This window comes from Macrobrachium nipponense, chromosome 11 (genome assembly GCF_015104395.2).
Source record: "Macrobrachium nipponense isolate FS-2020 chromosome 11, ASM1510439v2, whole genome shotgun sequence".
NCBI lineage: Eukaryota > Metazoa > Arthropoda > Malacostraca > Decapoda > Palaemonidae > Macrobrachium > Macrobrachium nipponense.
The window spans coordinates 52,664,524-52,672,448 of NC_061087.1; positions in this window are offsets into that span (position 1 = coordinate 52,664,524).

Here is a 7,925-nt window from a genome sequence, read left to right on the forward strand (position 1 = left end):
ATGCAAGTATATGCAGTCCTGGCAAGTAACTTCAATATTGTATGAAAAATTACTATCAAGGAAGAAGAAATTGTAGCAACCATTTACCAGGTTATGGGTTATCATTCTTACATTCTCTTCTACACATATGCATACATCCACACAGATGCACAGATTAGACATACATACATACACACACACATATATACTATATCTAGATATATATATATATATAGTATATAATATATAAATATATATAATATATTATATTATATATAAATTATATATAACTATTATATTAGTATCTATATATATATATAGATATATATATATATATATATCTATATATATATATATATATATATATATATATATATATATATATAATGATATATCTATATATATATATATATATATAAGTCATATCACATTTCCGTGATTCATATACATATATCGAGCTACAATGTCCTTTAATATCTAATTCGCTCTACCTCAGAATTAATATATTTTCATATATGCTTAACCGAAGGGGAATTTTTTCTCGATAATAGATTTGCCTGGACCAGGGCGCGAAACCTATGGATCCTTTCAAACCCAGGAACGTCAGTGAAGCTTTACCTACTACACCACTCGCGGTGGTGTAGTAGGTAAAGCTTCACTGACGTTCCTGGGTTTGAAAGGATCCATAGGTTCGCGCCCTGGTCCAGGCAAATCTATTATCGAGAAAAAATTCCCCTTCGGTTAAGCATATATGAAAATATATTAATTCTGAGGTAGAGCGAATTAGATATTAAAGGACATTGTAGCCGATATATATATATAATATTAATATATTATATATTATATATATAAATTATTTGTATCGATATATGTAATAATAATATAAATAATCTATATATATCATATAATCTAATAAAAGGAGCCCATAAAAACACCAAAATGTAGAGAGAAAAGTACTATATTTCAGAGACTGCTGTCTCTCTCTTCAGGTATATGAATGAGAAAAGTTTACAGAAAAGGTGGTATTTATACCAAGAGATTCGTCCACAAGTAAGCCAATTTAGGTCACCCCCGCTGATAATCTTCCTTTAATCTTCTTAAGCGTTGGTTGAATGAACACTGCATCGACGATGTCTGATGTCCAATTCCCTTTTGAGATGTTCATCGTCGACGCAGTGTTCATTCAACCAACGCTTAAGAAGATTAAAGGAAGATTATCAGCGGGGGTGACCTAAATTGGCTTACTTGTGGACGAATCTCTTGGTATAAATACCACCTTTTCTGTAAACTTTTCTCATTCATATACCTGAAGAGAGAGACAGCAGTCTCTGAAATATAGTACTTTTCTCTCTACATTTTGGTGTTTTTATGGGCTCCTTTTATTAGATGGAATTCTGTTGTTACAGAACACCTTTACCAGTCATATATAATATATATATATATATATATATATATATATATATATATATATATATATATATATATATATGAGCAAAGGGATCTTCATTTATGAAAAAATTCACATCTAGCAAAAAAATTACTTTTAGAAAAAAACTCTTTATTTGATTGGAGGTCTACATCAGGTCTACTATATATACTAGTAGTAATCCCAGGTCTTAATATTAAATATCAAGAATGGAGATAGAATTTGAAAAATGGTTATTTTCGGGATAAATCGCCTTGGCGTCACAAAACCGAAGGTCAGAGGCAAAAATCATAAGAGGTTTGGAGATGTCCCAAGTCACCTTATTAAGTGGTGTGAATGTCAAAATCCTATCCTTAAAAAATGGCATTAGCCGGCTGGCCCCTTTAATTTTCTTAAGTGTTGGTTGATATCTGAATCCCAGGCACCCTTTGAGATGTTCATTACCTGTCTTTGTTTAATCAATGCTGATTCTATCATCTAGTTTTTGTACAGACATTAGCTGCTATGAATTAGGTGACAAATTCCAGTTTATTTTGTGGTTATGGTTATTTATATGGTTAAAAATAGATGAGCTTTGTTTTCCATACCTATCTGACTGTTTATGTTGTATTAATCTCTGGGGATGTGATTTTCCTGTAAAACCGATGTAAGATTGGTCACAGTCCAGGCATGGGATTTTGTATACTCCTGTGTCTCTGGGGATTGTCTTTTGTTGGACGTTAATCAGGGATGTGGCTAGGGTATTTGGGTAAGTAAAGGCAAAAGGGTTAGATTTTCCAAGAGTTTGGGTTACCGTCGTAATCCTGTCCAGGTGTAGGATTATAATTTTATTATTGGGTGTCTCTCTGGTCTTGTCTTGAGGGGGTAGGTAGAAAATTACATTTGCTTTATGAATTTCTTGCTCAGTTATATGGTCAGGATACCTTAAAGACAAAAAGTGAGTATGAATTAGTTCAAATTCTTTTTTCAGGAAATCTGGGGAACAAATTCATAAGGCTCTTAAGAATAGGTGGCTGGCTACGCCTATCTTGATAGGAATGATGTGATATCTAAGTAGTGAATGTATGAAAGTGAGAATGTTGGTCTTCCGTATACGCTAAATTTGTATTCTATTGTGTCTCTAATTATTAAAACATCAAGAAAAGGAAATTTGTTATCTGTTTCCCATTCAACTTTAAATTTGATGCTGGGCACTAACGAGTTTCATTATGAAATGAATTCGTTGAAATTGCCCCATTTATTATCCCAAAATGTTAGAATATCATCTTCATATCTTATCCACAGCATGTTTTTGGGTTTTATTGCATTTATTACTATAGTTTCAAAATATTCCATGTAAGATTGGCTAAAACAGGACTTAAAGGACTCCCCACATGAAAATATGTCATAACATACATAATTCAACCAATTTTATTTTATCAGGAGCCAGTTGGAAATGATTTTGATAGGGGGCTACTTTTTCCTTCAAAAACTCTGGAATGTCCTGTACTGGTACTTTTGTGAATAGCAAATCTACATCAAGGCTTAAATGTTTTATGTTGTGAAGTGGTATATGTGGTTCTCTGAATTTGTGACGAAAATATTCCGAATGTTTAATGTGACTAGGAGGAAAAGTGCCTAAGAAAGGGGAAAGGAGGCCTGCTAACCTTTTAGAAATTTTATAATTGAAAGATTGTCTATAAGCTTTGGGAAGGCCATAAACATAAGGTAGTTTTGAGTTAATGACTAAATTTACCCAGTAGTTCAGTGCTCTTTTCATTCTGGGTAATTAATCTTATGTTCCTGAAAAAAACCTGATGAGACGTTTTGGAGGGGGTTTTTCGTTAATTTGTCGTAAGCGTTTGTGCCACTAAGGAGTTGGTTGATTTTGTTGGGGTAGAAGTCTGTCTATTATTACGATTTTGCTGTCTTTGTCGGGTCTACTTATCACAACGTCTAACTTTTTAAGTGAGTGGATTTATGATAGCCATCTGCTCGCTAAAAAAGTTAGATGTTGTAATAAGTAGCTCCAACAAAGAAGGCAAAATCGTAATCATGGACAAAGACTTCTACCTCGCCAAAATCAACTAACTCCTTAGTGACACAAACACTTGCGACAAACTGACGAAAAATCCCCTCGAAAACGTCTCCACAGAAAGAGCATTGAACTATTGGAGAAGTTTAAAGTCATTAACTCAAAACTACCTTACTTTTATGGCCTTCCCAAAACTCGCAAAGACAATCTTCCATTTAGACCCATCATCTCATGTGCCAGAGCTTTCAATTATAAAATTTCTAAATGGTGGGCTAGCCTTGTTTTCCTTTTCTTACGCACTTTTTCTCCCAGTCACATTAAACATTCAAGTCAAAATTAAACGGATTAGTGCCCAGCATCAAATTTAAAGTTGAAAGGGAAACAGACAACAAAATTCCTTTTCTTGATGTTTTAATAATTAGAGACACAACAGAATACAAGTTTACCATATACAGAAAATCAACATTCTCACTTTCATACATTCACTACTTTAGTTATCATGACATTTCTATGAAGATAGTCAGCAACCTATTTTTAAGCTTTCATCTTTAAGGTATCCTGACCATATAATTGAGAAAGTGATTCTTAAAGCAAACGTAATTTTCTACCTACCCCCTCAAGACAAGACCAGAGAGACACCCAACAATAAAATAATAATCCCAATCCTGGACAGAATTAAGATGGTAACCCAAACTCTCAGAGAATCTAACCCTTTCGTATTTACCTACCCAAATACCCTAGCCAAATCCCTGATTAACGTCCAACAAAAGACAATCCCTAAAGACACAGGAGTGTACGAAGCCCCATGCCTGGACTGTGACCAGTCTTACATTGGTTTTACAGGAAAATCACTTGCCCAGAGATTAATACAACATAAACAGTCAGATGAGTATGGACAACAGAGCTCAGCTATTTTTAGCCATATAAATAACCATAACCACAAAATAAACTGGAATTTGTCACATAATTTATAGCAGCAAATGTCGATACAAAAGCCATATTATAGAATCAGCCTTGATTAAACAAAGACAGGTAATGAACATATCAAAGGGCACCTGGGATTCAGATATCATAGATAGAATCTTCCTTCAACCAATGCTCAAGAAGATTAAAGGAATTATCAGTGAGGGTGACCTAGTCAAATGGCTTACCTGTGGATGAATATCTTACTATAAATACTGCCTTTTCTGTAACTTTTCTCATCCATTACCTACCTGAAGAGAGAGACAGCAGTCTCTGAAATATAATACTTAATTTCTATTTTTTTTATGGGCTTCTTTTATTAGAAGGAATTCTATTGTAACAGAGCATTTTTACCAGTCATATGTTATATATGTATATGTAAATATATATAGATATATATATATATATATATATATATATATATATATATATATAAAATATTTAATCACTGTTGTGCTACTTTCATATCATTTACATTATCTGGCACTTCCTAAACCCTGTGCAAAATGCTTCTCGGCACCCATTGCAGTGTGCCAACCTGCTCATTTTGGCAGCGCCCTTATGTTTCGTCGATATTTAGGTCCTTCCATTCCAACAATTTTGCCATCTACCCAAGGATTTATATGGGTTTCCTTTCCTTCTATCTCAAAAAATCTGCAGATGAATCAAACCTTTCACCAAAACAAAATCAAAGTCTGTGCCATCAAACCTTCATATCTCTACATATCATCTTCAAACTCATTGAATGTGATACGAAATTGGCTGCAGTTATCTATTGTTCACAAGTCATTGTGTACGACAATAGATGAAGGAAAATTGATGGGGTGCATGGTTCGCACGTACATACTTACTTGTACTGTAATATCAGTAAAGACAAATGGGCCATTATCTGTAATTATCACCTCCGGAGCCCGATGCCAACAGATGTTACTTTGGAAGTAAGCAATAGCAACTTCCTCTGCCAATTTATTCTTCAAAGGAAAAATCTCAACAAACCTAGTCAGCTCACCGACCACAACAAAAATTCCCAAGAATCTCCATATGTACCCTCTGCAGCGGTCTTGATGGTACAGGATATGCACTTAACCTACAAGAAGTATGCAATTTTTGCTGGCTTAGAGGCATTACACACTGCACGTGCTCTCACAAAATCCTCAACAAGGGAAGCCATATTCTTCCAGGAATATTTTGTGCGCATCTCATGATACATCTTCTCAGTTCCCAAATGAGGACGACCAAACTATCAATGAACAATCCTGAGGATTGTAGGGCTCACACTACAATCTGTGTCGTATCCCCTTTATCATCATTGCTTCTCAGTTCATATTTAACCTTCCTAACAAATTACCCTCTAATTATAACCCCACAAAAGGCAATTTATATCATTTTTTAACTAATTCCCCTCTAAGGAAAGTTTTAGCACCTGCTAGCACCTCATCCTCATCTTGTTTCTGCTCTACCAAACTAATATCCAATTCTCTGGAATCCCCAGTTACATAAAACATGAGAACCAGCCTCATAAAAACTCTGCAAAGCACATCTGCTACAAGATTATGTCTACCTTCAATATACTTAAGCTTGGCATCAAAATCTCTGATTGTCAAAATCCACCTAGCCCTCTTAGGAGAACGATCTGGCTTATTACAAAGATCTATTAACGGCTTATGATCCGTGAGAACCTAAGCTTTATTACCCATCAACATCTTGAAATGAACTAAACTAGAAACCACAGCAAAAGCTTTATCTATTGTGAACATCAACCTTTCAATACTATCCATCATCTTAAATTTGTGACTGAATAACCAATGTGATGGAATTTACCATCAAATTCTGCATAAGGTAAACATCTATCCCATACTGACTGGGAATTTAAACACTGGGGGATTTACTAAAGTATCATTAATTTTCTGAAAGACTAACTGCTGAGCTTCACCCACTGTAAAAGGGATATTATCCCTCAAAATGTCAGTCAAAGGAGTTAACTAAATAGAAAAAACCTTCACAAACTTGCGGAAAAATCCAGCCATCCCAATGAAGGAATAGACATGCTTCTTTAAAAGCTGTTTTACACTAGGCTTTTCCCGCACTCTGCATACATAAGACTCATCAACTCCTCCCCAATTCTTGTTAGCCCCGCCTACTGGACTGCTCATCAAGACTCATGCCGCACCACCAACTCATCAAGCCAAGCTTGATGGGTGAAGCCTGACCACTCTGCCGACGACGATTCAGCCATTATCCAGTGCTCTATTTTACTGTATCGCCATGAAATGAAAAGGAGAAAAGGTCCATTTTTTTATAGAGTATTATCAGCATTATCCATGTTTATGGAATGTAGAATCAAAATCATGTTAAAATTGAGATGCACGTGATGCTGCAATGAAGAAGTCATGGGAAGAGATGGTTTTGATTAACGACAAAATTACAGAATATATAAAAAAAATTAAATCCACGCTACGTGGCCAGTACAAGCAAGAACAGAAAAAAGAACGGGAATAAGAAAAAATAAAGAGACTGAAATTGAAGATTTATATGTCATAAGCTATGGTGCCATGAATTGCTACATTTCTTGCAAGACGACAATATTCGAGAGTCAACTTTTTCAAAATTAGCCCATTCCCAGAAAGCTCTTTGAAGTTATTTCCAGAACTTTTGACAATTTCCTCCTTTTCTTATTGCAATTGTGCATTTGATCTTACATTTTTACTTCAACAACGGCAGCACAGGCAATTTCTTCCTCGTCACTGCTTAATAATTAGTGTTGACAAGTCAATCGGTCATCTATATCCAGTTGTCCCTACACAGAATGTGGAATGTCCCTATGTTTCTGGGGATTTTCAGAAGAATGTCCCTACGTTTTTCTTTGGCATAATCAACTAAAAACATTAGTTTGCACATTGTTTTACTTATGAATATTAGTAGAAATAAATGGAAAAGAAATGTGTCCAAATATATATTCTCATACTGACAAAAAAAAAATGGTATTATCTTATTTTCCTTTGTACTACATAAACAAATTCACAGAAAAGAAGAAAATTGAATTTCCATATTTTAAATGCTAAGCAAACACATACTGCAAAAATAAACATGTATATTCTCCCTTTTTGAAATGCTAGAAACTTGGTATGAACTATATATAATATATATATATTATATATATATATATATATATATATATATATATATATATATATATATATCTGAATAGGTGTGACGGGTCACTCATAACCTGAGGAGTTTCAAAATACATGTTTTTTTCCCATAAATCATCGTCTATCTCGAATCTGGATGTGATCAACCTGCAAGAGGCCAGCAGAACACACACTACCATCATGTCAGAACCTGCATTTGCCTTGCCTTTGTCCTTCCCCCTTTTCTGAGTAATTGTTTGTTTTGAACAAGTGTGGTATACAAAGGCAAAGTTATCAGTTAGTCATTTCCTGTCTAACACTGTTGACACTGGTATAGTTTTGTATTGTTGGAAACTGTAGGTAGATGGTGTATGTACATTATGCATGCCATTGGTTGTGGCTGAGATGCCTT